This window comes from Bombina bombina, chromosome 6 (genome assembly GCF_027579735.1).
Source record: "Bombina bombina isolate aBomBom1 chromosome 6, aBomBom1.pri, whole genome shotgun sequence".
NCBI lineage: Eukaryota > Metazoa > Chordata > Amphibia > Anura > Bombinatoridae > Bombina > Bombina bombina.
The window spans coordinates 725,161,729-725,175,688 of NC_069504.1; the positions used below are offsets into that span (position 1 = coordinate 725,161,729).

A 13,960-nucleotide genomic window follows, 5' to 3' on the forward strand; every position below is an offset into this window, starting at 1 on the left:
TACTTCTACTATCAGATTTGCTTTGTTTCCATTTGTATCCTTTATTGAAAATCATACCTAAGTAGGAGTAGCAATTCCTCTGGCCATTGGCTAATCCAGTGTGTTCAGCTAGCTCCCTGTAGTGCATTGTTGCTCCTTCAACAAAGGATACCAAGAGAATCAAGCAAATTTGATAATAGAAGTAAATCTAAAAGTTGTTTTATATTGTATGCTCTATCGGAATCATAAAATGAAAATTTGGGTTAATGTCCCTTTAAGGTCTATTTCTCAACATGTATTTTTATCTTATAAAATTTTTGCTGTGAAGAGACATTATTTCCGCAGACACAAATTCACTGTTTTGAGAACTACAAAGCCAAGAATATGTGAAAGCTCCTTGAATCCCTTGATAGACAAAACATGCCCAAAATAGTGCTAGAGAAACCTCTGGGAGAGGATGTTATTGTTAATGGATTAATAGAATTAATTTCCCCCAAAAATGAAACGTTACAGCTATGAATATACAGCCTTTTGCTTCATAATTAAAAGTTAATTCTTATTTTATGATAAATACTACTTTAGATTATAATGTATTTTAGATAGAAAACTATCTTTAGATAGATTGTTCCTCAAAAAACTTTTTATTTAAAAAAAAAAAAAACTATTTAAATCGAAAAATCTGATTTAAATTTAAAAAATCCAAATTTCTTTGGATTTTTTTTTTTTTTTTTTAAATCATTGATTTTTATCCACCCTACCAACAATTAGTTTTCCCTCCAAGGTCTCCCACTTTGCTGCTAACTTGAATTCACATATTAAAAAACACTCAAAGTACTCTCATTATTAAGCACACAAAAATGCATCACATATATATATATATATTTAGCCATCCCAGCTGTCCCTATTTGAGAGAGACAGTCCCTGATTTTGAGCCCTGTTCCTCTGTCACCTCAAATTTACTATGACCATGTAACATTTCGGGGATAATGTATCCCCTTCCTCAGATATATATTTATATTCACAAATTGAAATGGTTAAGGTGGGAATGCCACATAGGCTGTAAAGGTGGGTTTCTTAACAAAATTATTTACCATCATTTTAAGGAAAATCCTAAGAAATAGCAAAATGAAACATTTGAATGCTGTACATTATGGAAAACAATACAAGAATGTTGCATTTGAATATCATATTTGAATGTTCTTAAAATTGCATTACACATTCAAAATAGGGAAAAGCAACATTTATTTACAATGATGAATGTCAGAATGCATGTATAATAATTACTGTGCACAGAATAAGATAATATACCCAACCTGATAAAAATATATCCACAAACCTCTTTTATTTAGTCTTTTTTTTTTTTACTCACGTAAAAGAAGGGGGAGATATCCACAGTGTTACTTTGTAATCATATAGAAATTCTCCCACCCTAAAAGGACAGTACTCACATGTTTATGAGCTAATATAGTTCAAAGATAAACACCCAATTTGAGACACCAAACAGTGTTATTAAACCTTTTGTTAAAATGATTTATTGGTCACAAAACAGACACTTGGGGTTTTAATTTGTAGGCAGCACAGATAAACGTTGGCTTATAACAATCAATTTATGTTGTGTGTCACAGCTATTGTTACTTGATCTCTGCTACACTTCCTGTCTTTTATCAGACACACCCCTTCTGGTCATGTGTTAGAGTCACTGCTGTACATTTCAACACCTCCTGGCAGCATTTTTCAATAACGTGTTTTGTTAAAAGAGCATCTTTCTGGGAAACAAGTGTAAATTTAAAAAAAACTGCGATTAAACATGCAAAAAAAAAAAAGTTTAACTAAAGATGGTTATATTTAAATTTTTAAAATAAGAGGAAATGTATATTTTGTTTTGTTCTCAAAATTAATCAGTAAAAACTGATCGCTCATAAGTTAATAAGTCTAGTAGTTGTATTAGTAGACCAGAAGCCAGTATTTTTAAACGACAACATATTTCCCAGATTTCCCTGGTGGTCTAGTGGTTAGGATTCGGCGCTCTCACCGCTGCGGCCCGGGTTCGATTCCCGGTCAGGGAAAAGCTTTTTTTTTTTTTCTCTAAAAATTTTAAAACACATTTGATATTTCAGCATTATGACGCATTTGGTCATTTATTAAATAAATACATTTCCTTTTTGATAAGCAAGGAGTAATTTACTTAGTGGATTATGTTGCTAAAATGCTGGATTATTATGGATTAAAACTAGTATACCATGTTTTAATTGCAAGTATGTGAATAAATAATCATCAGTAGTTTTTTTTTTTTTTTTTAACCTCTTAAGGACATATGACGGAATTTTTCTGTCATAAAACAATTGAGCAAACTGAAAGCTGTGTCCTTAAAGGGTTAATTATTCTTGAAAATATAAAACAATTTTGGTTTCTAAATTCAATATATCTCCCACTTTATTAATACATTTCATTTTCTACTTCCACTAAGTCTGATTTATCTATTCCAGATTGATACTTTGAGTTATCTCTGATCAGTAAATTCTAAATAAATGCTATTTTCCCATCTCAGAACTTGATGTGTCTTTTTCCATTCACATGCGATATTTATATGTAATATTCCATGCACATATGATATTTATAAATAATATTCCATGCACACATATTTATAAATAATATTCCATGCACACATGATATTTATACATAATATTCCATGCACACATGCTATTTATATGTAACTAGTCCTAAAGCCCGTTCACACGGGCCGTGTGGTTTATTTTTATTTTTATATTCTCTCTCTCTCTCCCCTCTTTCTCCCCCCTGTCTCTCTCACTCTATCCCCCCTGTCTCTCTCACTCTCACTCCCCTGTCTCACTCTCACTCTCACTCCCCTGTCTCTCTCTCACTCCCCTGCCTCTCTCTCCTCCCCCCTGTCTCTCTCTCCTCCCCCCTGTCTCTCTCTCCTCCCCCCTGTCTCTCTCTCTCTCCCCTGTCTGTCTCTCTCTCTCTCCCCTCTCCCTCTCTCTCTCTCTCTCTCTCTCTCTCCCCCCCCTGTCTCTCTCTCCCCCCCCTGTCTCTCTCACCCTCTCCCCTGTCTCCCTCTCCCCTGTCTCTCTCACCCTCTCCCCTGTCTCCCTCTCCCCTGTCTCTCTCTCCATCTCCCCTGTCTCCCTCTCCCCTGTCTCTCTCTCCCTCTCCCCTGTCTCCCTCTCCCCTGTCTCTCTCACCCTCTCCCCTGTCTCCCTCTCCCCTGTCTCCCTCTCCCCTGTCTCTCTCTCCCTCTCCCCTGTCTCTCTCTCCCTCTCCCTTGTCCCCCTGTCTCCCTCTCCCCTGTCTCCCTCTCCCCTGTCTCCCTCTCCCCTGTCTCCCTCTCTCCCTCTCCCCTCTCTCCCCTCTCTCCCTCTCCCCTCTCTCCCTCTCCCCTCTCTCCCTCTCCCCTGTCTCCCTCTCCCCTGTCTCCCTCTCCCCTGTCTCTGTCTCCCTCTCCCCTGTCTCTGTCTCCCTCTCCCCTGTCTCCCTCTCCCCTGTCTCTGTCTCCCTCTCCCCTGTCTCCCTCTCCCCTGTCTCCCTCTCTCCCTCTCTCCTGTCTCCCTCTCTCCTGTCCCCCTGTCTCCCTCTCCCCTGTCTCCCTCTCCCCTGTCTCCCTCTCCCCTCTCTCCCTCTCCCCTGTCTCCCTGTCTCCCTCTCCCCTGCCTGTCTCCCTCTCCCCTGCCTGTCTCCCTCTCCCCTGTCTCCCTCTCCCCTGTCTCCCTCTCCCCTGTCTCCCTCTCCCCTGTCTCCCTCTCCCCTGTCTCCCTCTCCCTCTCCTCTCTCTCCCTCTCCCCTGTCTCCCTCTCCCCTGTCTCTCTCTCCCTCTCCCCTGTCTCCCTCTCCCCTGTCTCCCTCTCTCCCTCTCCCCTGTCTCTGATCAGCTGCTTTCAACGGCTATTTGCTAAGTGGGTTGTCAACGGCTAGTGCGAGGGTGTGATAGGCGGCTAGGCTAGTTGCGTGGGTTTGCGTGCGCGTGCGCATTGTGTGATAGGCTAGTAGGCTAAGTTGTCAACGGCTAGTGCGAGGGTGTGATAGGCGGCTAGGGTTCGCGTGCGCGTGCGCGTTGGCTCAAATCAGTTTTGTGAGTGTGCGTGCGCAGCAAGGGGGGTCAAACATGCTAAGTGGGTTGCGCGTGCGATCAACAGCTGGCCAAGAGTGCGCGTGCGATCAGCGGCAAGAGTTTGTCTGAACTGCGCATGACGGCTTCAGACAAACTCTTGTCTTTTATAATATAGGATATTTCATGCACACATGATATTTATACATAATATTCCATGCACACATGCTATTTATATGTAATATTTGATGCACACATTATATTTATACATAATATTCCATGCACACATGCTATTTATATGTAATATTTCATGCACACATGATATTTATACATAATATTCCATGCACACATGCTATTTATATGTAATATTTCATGCACGCATTATATTTATACATAATATTCCATGGACACATGATATTTATACATAATATTCCATGCACACATGCTATTTATATGTAATATTTCATGCACACATATTTATACATAATATTCCATGCACACATGATATTTATATGTAATATCCCATGCACATATGATATTTATACATAATATTCCATGCACACATACTATTTATATGTAATATTTCATGCACACATGATATTTATACAAATATTCCATGCACACATGATATTTATACATAATATTCCATGCACACATGGTATTTATATGTAATATTTCATGCACACATGATATTTATACATAATATTCCATGCACACGTGATATTTATATGTAATATCCCATGCACACAGGGTATTTATACATAGGGTATTCAACCCCACAGTACAGTATTTTAGCAGGCTGTTTTAAATGTCCAGTATTTTTAAAGACCCCTGTCAGCTAAATGTAAAGGGCCTTCTAGGCCTTTATGCATTAGAAATATGTCTCAAAAAGAGGTTACACTGTGCATTTTTTTATTATATGTGTTACAGGCAACCATGGGGGTTTTCAATCATTGCTTGGTTTGTACTTCTAGCAGCCAAGTGGGTCACATCACTGCTCTGTACATGTGTTACTGGCAACCAATGGGATACAATGACTGCATAATGGTGAAAAAAATATCTGGTGGGATCAAGGGTGGGGCATAAGGTTGAGCTTTTGTGGAGACATTGTGTGAACCCAGCTACGTCCCGTATCCAATCAGCTATAGGTCATCTGGTATTTTTATGAAGCACAGGTGGCAACCCTACATACAAATACCAGCTATGGGCGGGATTATGATTGGCACAGTAGTTTGCCCTCACATTGAAGCATTAAAACTGTTCTAAGTAAATTTTTGCTCTCGGAGATACACGCTCGTAAGTAAAGTAAAAAGTTTGAAAGTAAAAAGTTTGCTCTCTCATGTTTCGTAACATCCCAGTAAAAAATAGGCTTTGAGAAGTTGTGAATGCATAATCGCATTCCCCCATAGACTTCAATGGAGCTGACAATTTTGAAAATTTGCCTAGCACCCACAAGTTGCACAAACACAATTGCGGTTATTTAAAAGCGTAACATAAGAAGATAATATTACATCTTTCATAATCTAATGTTCTACGCATAGCAGAATATGTTATTTTTATTCTCATAAAGATATTTAAATGTATATCTGATGGATATTTGCATACCTATATATTTATACACATATATATACAGTATATATATATATAGTTGATTGTATATAGGTCTAGATATATAGAGATATACAATATATAGGAATATCTATTTAAAAATACATATTCCCCTTTGTGCAGAACATTGAAATGTGAGCTATATATATATATATATATATATAGTAAATACAGAGTTAAACACTTATGGATATTGCATAAATATGTTTTTCATGTTTTCATCTACTTAACTGCAAAGGGCTTATATATATGTCTATATATGTATGCATATGTATTAGTGTTTATATGTGTGTAAATACGTATATACGCATACAACTACATATGTACACACACACACACACACACACATATATATATATATATATATATATATATATATATATATATATATATATATATATATATATATTAGACAAAGCTCTTTGCAGTCTTTTTTATAACACCAGAGACCTCATATCTTTGATCTCTTATAACTTTTTAATGTAATATTTTTTTTTTATCAGATAGTGTTATTATGAGTGTAACTGTTCTTTTAAATGTTGATGTGTTTTGTGACTTCAGCAAAATATATCAAGGGAATTAAGCATATTTAATATTAGGAATAAATTGGAAAATCGTTTAAAATTGCCTGTAATGTTCTATCTGAATCCTGAAAGAACAAAAATGTGTTTCATATCCCTTTAGTAGGTCCCATAGGATGTAACCTGTAGTGTACTGCAAACATTTTAACAATAAATGCTCTCAAGAATTAGAACATTAGAATGTTATAATTGTTATCAAGGCATAAAGAATTTACTAGACGTGCAAAAATTCATACATTATTTTTCAGTTTGTAAACAAATAAGTAGTTATCCTCTTTCTTTGACAATTACTTTGATCTGACACAAGATATTTGATATCAAAAGTGCAATTTAAAATATCTAAATAGCTGATTTCTAAGTATTAATAGGGCTGTTTTTCAAGTACTAGGTGTGTTACAGTATGATAAGCTTGTTTTTTTATGTCATGTATGAAAATGTGTGGATTTTAAAGTTTACATTTATGCAGTGTGGGTTACATTTTCTAAGGGAGGATTGTCTGTTTATCCGAGTAGTGGTCCTATTATAGATAGCTAGACCATTATGGCACTGACAAATGAGGCAAGTAGGCAACTTGGGAAATGGAGGGCTGCACTGAAATAAGCATGGACATAACTAACTGCTAGGGGTTTTCGGGTGATCCAGTTGCTGTTATCAGTAACAGATATTCTTTGTGCCCTCTTATATAAAAATACAAACATATTTCTTGCAGAATTGTGCAGAACATCTGACCATTTAATAGTTTTAGGAAGGAACCCTTTTAATATGTCAAGGGCACTTGGAAATCCGGTAAAATCTTTAGTCTTAGAATATATGGAAGCATTATTATTCTATAGTAGTTATGCTTTACATACAAACCCAGTACAAAAAAAGGTGTCTTGCAGGGGAATAATATATTGTAATACTTCAAATGTAAAGTGTTTTTTCACTATAGGCAGGTTGTTTCGCCCTTGTTGGGGCTCCTCAGTATGATGTAGGTGCTATGTTATTGAACTCAAGCATTGATTTTAGGTTTACGGCTATATGCCAGATTTGCTGATTACATTAATTTTCGTAACCACACTTACAAAGCATGAAATGAATGCTTGAGCAGAACAGCAGCACCAACCATAGACAGCCTGTTTGGCCCATTTGGGGCTCATCCCTCCATTGTTTTAATCTTAGCAAAAAACAAATATACTTCTTTGTGCAAAATTGCAACACTTATAATTCAAAATCCATTTCAATATAATGGGCAGCCCTATAGCAAAGGGTGAAATGCTCGAGGACATCAGCATCAACCATAATTACTTGAGTGAGAAAGAGTCCCAAAGTAGGGAAACAGGCTGCCTATGGTTGATGTTGTGTTATTTAGGCCTCATGCATTTCACAGTTTGCTACACTACTGGTTTAAACTGACAGGAGCATAAGGGGTGCCATATTAAAAATGCATTTTGAATTAGTAATACATTCTGTGGGATAATTTGTATATTTTATCTATTGTATATTTATTCCTTGCTGAACTAATTAAATGGAGGGTTTTTCTCACTCTATTAACAACAATACCTTTATTTGGTACAATGGGAGTACATGCTCTAAAGGATTTCCATGGGTGTAAGTGCAGACCCTGTTACAAAGAGCTTACAATCTAGTGTTTTAGTGATTTGATCAAAGAGCTTACAATCTTGTATTTAAAGAGAATTTACCTCTGGGTACTTACAGTGTAGAGAAATAAAATAAATCCCTGATGTAAGACTGTACTCAGCATGTGATATCACACTAGTCCCTCTGAAATCTTCAATCTTCCTGCCACTGTTATAGAGTATTCCGGTCTTCGTTAAACTGCTTGCCAGATATGAATCAGTCTATGAACATCTTGTAAGGATTTTTCATCCAATGCAAGAAGATTGGTGCATGACACACTGTACCTTTATAATTTTAGTATTTTTTTCAGTTTCTAATCTGAGGTATAAAATATATCCCATCCCATGACGTATCAAATCGTGCGCTTCACTAGGGCTCTGCTTAAAAAATCCAACAGTAGTACTTGTCCCACGGTGACTGTAGACATTCAAGTTTAGTGTCAGTCTCAGACATGGTAGTCTTGTTCCAGGGTGTTGCAGTACTCTAGATACAATTGTAAACCAGCTGCAAGGTGCTTATAACCTAGTAGTATTATTGGTGTCCCTATGTCAAGGCATTGCATTGAGGATATAAGTGCAAATATATTAGTCATATCATTGTATTCTATTCACCAAGATCATTAAGATTATTACATTATACAGATGTGTGCAGTGAGAGTGGATTTAAGCCATTCAATTTGATTTAATATCAGTTTATTAAAGTTATAGCAGTGTAAGTATAATTATGCTTTATTGTTTGTGTTATGATTTAAGTTCTAGTGTCACACATATTATTTGTTTATCTTATATCAGAAAGCTTTAAAGGGACAGTCAAGTATAAATTAAACTTTCATTATTCAGATAGGACTTTTAATTTTAATTGACTTTCCAATTTACTTTTATCATCAAATTTGCTTTTTTCTCTTGGTATTCTTAGTTTAAACTAAACATAGGTAGGCTCATATGCTAATTTCTAAGCCTTTGAGGGCTGCCTCTTATCACGTGCTTTTTAAATCTCTTTTCAACACAAAGAGACAGAAAGTACATGTGGGCCATATAGATAACACTGTGTTCAGGCACAGAAAGTTATTTAAGATCTAGCACAATACAATGCTAAATTTAAGACAATAGATAATAAACAGTCACAGTCATGTGATCAGGGGGCTGGAAGAAGGTTCCTAGATACAAGGTAATCACAAAGGTAAAAAGTATATTAATATAACTGTGTTGGTTATGCAAAACTGGGGAATGAGTAATAAAGGGATTATCTATCTTTTAAAACAGTAACAATTCTATGGTTGACTGTCCCTTTAAACATACAGAACCAAATTAAAGCTAAAGATTTTTATAAAATGGGAAAGTAAAGGAAAAGCACGACAGAAATGTGAGAAATGATCTGACCTCACTGCACATGTCTGTTCGCTCTTGGAGCAGAAAACTGGGTATGGGTGTACCTAGGTACACACAAGCCCAAAAGAGGGCGCTTCCTAATACTAGATCTACAAACAATAAAAACTATAAATGAAAATTGAAAAATAAAATATATATTATAGTAGTGTATATATAAAAACCATACACCAGCAGAACACAAAAGTCCAATGTAATCCAAAAAGCGGCAGCACTCTGTCAGAGGACAGTCAAATCCTGGTGTGTGATGATCTAAAGAAGAACAGAGGCGCCACCATGGCCTAGTACCACTGACACTGTATGATAAAGTTGCAAGATGCCAAATAATTCTCTCAAAGGTGAAGCACCCAATGGTGCTAATGGGGCAGACTGGAACTTCGCAGTGGTTCAGCTCACTGTAGAACCAGCAATGGTGTCCCATCAGAAATCCCTTGGGGAAGCCTTCTTAACACCTGCTTTTTCCTGATACGGACCGTCAATGCCTTTCCCTTTAGAAGAGTTTCAACACAGTTCTAGGGTCGAGAAGTGCAAAAATGTCTGCCCTAATGAATTACAGCTTCGCACTTTTCCATTACAATGTCTCTTTTACCCCTTAATCCAAAATGACTTATATATGTCACGTGGTACAAAGCTTATAGTATATATACGTCCTACCATCAGGATACTACAGAAGCTTTAGAGTTACAGCCGAGGGCTGCTGTTCCTGAGCTGCAGGCACTTTACCTACAGAAAATTAGTTTGGAAGGGAGGGACCTCTCCCTTCCAAACTAATTTTCTTTAGGTAAAGTGCCTTGCTCAAAGATGTCTTGCTCAAAGAGCTTACAAACTTTTTAACCTCAGAAATCTTACCTTAGATACTTACAGTTTAGTAATATAAAAATCCTTGAAGGTCATTTTCCATCAGCGCTTATATTGCAGACCAGATGCGCATAAGTCTGATGATCTGAATTCATTTCACTTTGCCAGTTGTCTTTTCTTCATCCGGGTCAAGCAGAAAAACAGCTGCATCAGATGCTGCACCTTACAGTACAGTGTTTAATGAGGATCCCAGCACCAGTTAGTTTGCAGTGTATATAAATTGCAGACCGTGGGGTTTATATTCTAGGCCTTTACTAGGTGTCCTTGCTTTAGAGCATTTGCAGACAAATGATGCATTCATTTTTACCATCCTTAAAGGGACAGTCCACACAGCACCAACATGCAGTAGATTCTGTACAAAAATACTGGACGCTTAAAGACCCCGTCAGCTAAATGTAAAGGGGCTTCTACAGACCTTTATGCATTAGAAATATGGCTAAAGAAAAAGTTACACTGTGCAATTTCTATTATATGTGTTACAGGCAACCATGGGGGTGTTCAATCATTGCTGGGTGTTTACTTCTGGCAGCCGAAGGGGTCAAATCGCTACTACATACATGTGTTACTGGCAACCATGGGGTTGTGGTGGGATCAAGGGTGGGACCCAAGGAAGGTTGAGCTTTTGTGGGTACATTATGTGAACCCAGCTATGTCCTGTGTCCAGTCACCTATAGGTCGTCCAGTATTTTTATGAAGCACAGCTGGCAACCCTATTTATACATAATATTTCATGCACACAGGATATTTATACATAATATTTCATGCACACAGGATATTTATACATAATATTCCATGCACACAGGATATTTATACATAATATTCCATGCACACATGATATTTATATGTAATGTCCCATGCACACATGATATTTATATGTAATGTCCCATGCACACAGGATAATTATATGTAATATTTCATGAACACAGATATTTATACATAATATTCCATGCACACAGGATATTTATTCATAATATTCCATGCACACAGGATATTTATTCATAATACTCCATGCACACAGGATATTTATACATAATATTCCTTGCACACTGGATAATTATATGTAATATTTCATGCACACAGGATATTTATACATAATATTCCATGCACACATGATATTTATATGTAATATTTCATGCACACAGGAGGATATTTATACATAATTCCCATGCACACAGGATATTTATATGTAATATTCCATGCACACAGGATATTTATACATAATATTTCATGCACACAGGATATGTATACATAATATTTCATGCACACATGATATTTATACATAATATTCTATGCACACAGGATATTTATTCAAAATATTCCTTGCACACAGGATAATTATACATAATATTCCATGCACACAGGATATTTATAAGTAATATTCCATGCACACAAGATATTTATATGTAATTTTCCATGCACACAGGATATTCATATGTAATATTCCATGCACACAGGATATGTATATGTAATATTTAATGCACACAGGATATGTATATGTAATATTTCATGCACACAGGATATTTATATGTAATATTCCATGCACACAAGATATCTTAACTGAAGAGTCAATAAAGAGTAGAAAAGCTGGTGTGATATATAGTCATGGAAATTTGGTAGGCTTAAACACTTGCTTTATATGTTATTGTGAGTGTTTTATAGCTAGATTTTTTTTCCATACAAATGTTCCAATCTTTTGGATTCATCTTTTTCCCCCGATTTCTTATATGTAATGGTAACTACATGTCTTATAAATATGGTTATGATTTGAGACAGTAGTAATCCAAATTAAATTTATTTTCTTTTTCTGAAAGGGGGGCTCAGGTGCCTGATTTTGTAGGGGGGTCACTCAGTTGCCTAGTGTAAGATTTTAATGAGTATAAAAATGGTGTCCTTATTGTTACAGAGAGGTTAGTGTGTCCTTCTGACTATTTTAACATCAGGCATGATGTAATGCTGAGGTGGTCAGTTATGCATGCTAAGAGCTGAGATCATATATGGATAAGAAAGGATTGATGAGAGTTGCAAAAGCTTACAATAGTTCAGATCACCTTATTTGGAACATGGCCAAAAGTATATTGTCAGCAGTCTTAAAGGGTATTAGAATCAGGATGAGGATAGAGTAAGTCAGAGCGCCTCTCTGAAGGGAAAACATCAAGTTACACTCCATCATTTACGGCCTCCCATAGTTGAAGCAAATGGGATAATATCATTTTATTTACTATTTCTCTGTTAAATAGTTTCTCTGTGTTCTAACCTTGTAAACAATAACAAGTAATCGTGTTATTTATCTTTCTTTAATAAATGTGTGCTTGTTTATTTTGAAGGAAGTATTGTTATTTGTTCTTGAAGGGTCACACAGATATACTGAAGATTGTATATAGATTTTGTTTGCACAAGGCTGATTATTGATATATGTATATATTAATTTTAAGACAGGAATGGTTTTTAACATAAGATCCTTTTTGTTTAAGTGTAAATTCTTACACTAGCAGCAAGGGTTTTTGTGGTGGGGTGCTCATCGGGCTAGCAGTTAGGTTTTTATGCTGGGGGCTAGCAGTAACACTTAAGCGAGAGGGTCTTAGCTGTTAGAGGTTTATATGTTGGGGGTTCAGGGGCATGGGGGCTTTTTTTAATCGTTTGTATGAATCCAAAAGGCACATGTAGAGGATTAAAATGTAGTTCCTGGTGGTAGCCATGTAGTGGATGGATCAATTGGAATTTTTAAACTAAGATGCAATTTATGGGTTTTTTACTAAATTCATTTAGAGGGGCCCATTGCTCACTGGCTAATATAGCTAAATACCAAAAATGTATTGGTGGAAGATGATTCCACCAAACAAATATATATATATATAGATGTGGCAGAAAATATTAGTATCCTTCCTTCCAGTATTTGGTATTCACAATTCTTTATTTCAAATGTAATTAAGCAGAAACATATTACTTAAAACAGTAAAACAAATGAGAATGGCAAAAACAAAAATATTAGTACTCAGTATAATTAGCAAGAAAACAAAAATGCCCGGTGCAAAAGGAGTAAACAATAACTTCAACATTAGTTAAACGTTAACTGACGCAATCCAATTTGAGGCTCTGAAAGGGACACTCGAGTTAAAATGAACTTTTATGATTCAGAAAGAGATTTCAGTTTTAAGATACTTTTCAATTTACTTCCATTATCAAATTTTGCACAGTATTTCTGGTGTACAAGATCCTAGTGAGCATGTGCACAAGCTCACAGGGTATACATATACTAGTCTGTGGTTGACTGATGTTTGTCACATGATACAGGGGGGCGAAAAATGGGGGGGGGAATTAATTTGTTAGAAAATAAATCTACTGTTTATTTTAAATTCAGAGTAGGTGTTAAATTATTGTATTTTTATTATACACTTGTTAAATATGCAATTCTACTGCATTGAGTGGTCCTTTATTTTTTATTGCATCTATTGTGACACTTGTTACTTATGTCCGGTATATGCCTGAAACAAAGCACTGGTCTAACATGTAACATCTTATCCGGTCGTCAGGGAAGAATCTTCATGAACTCACCTTCTTTCATCTATGGGAATCATCTTCTCACCATTAATTATGTTCTGGTGTTCATTCACTGCTCTACCTCTCTTTCAGGTAGCAGCTTTTGGATTTAGCTACAGAGCATCGTTCCTCCAATCCGCTCACTAAACAGACAGGTAGACCAACCAATAGCGTAAACTTATGTGTCAACAGAGGGATGCCGTCTACCGGGTGGATAAATAGTTGTTTAGTTGCTTAATTGCATATGCTTTTTGCACTGTGAAACTAATTATCTATTGTTGCATAAATAACCATATTTTTGTTTATGCAGCCATTGCAAGATCTCTTAG

General features: G+C 36.4%; 1 non-coding gene across 1 annotated transcript; it reads left to right on the top strand.

The window, feature by feature from the left end:
- Positions 1-1,973: 1,973 nt before the first annotated feature.
- Positions 1,974-2,045, top strand: TRNAE-CUC (transfer RNA glutamic acid (anticodon CUC)). The gene has a single exon. It is a non-coding gene; the product is annotated as a tRNA-Glu (tRNA).
- Positions 2,046-13,960: the final 11,915 nt, after the last annotated feature.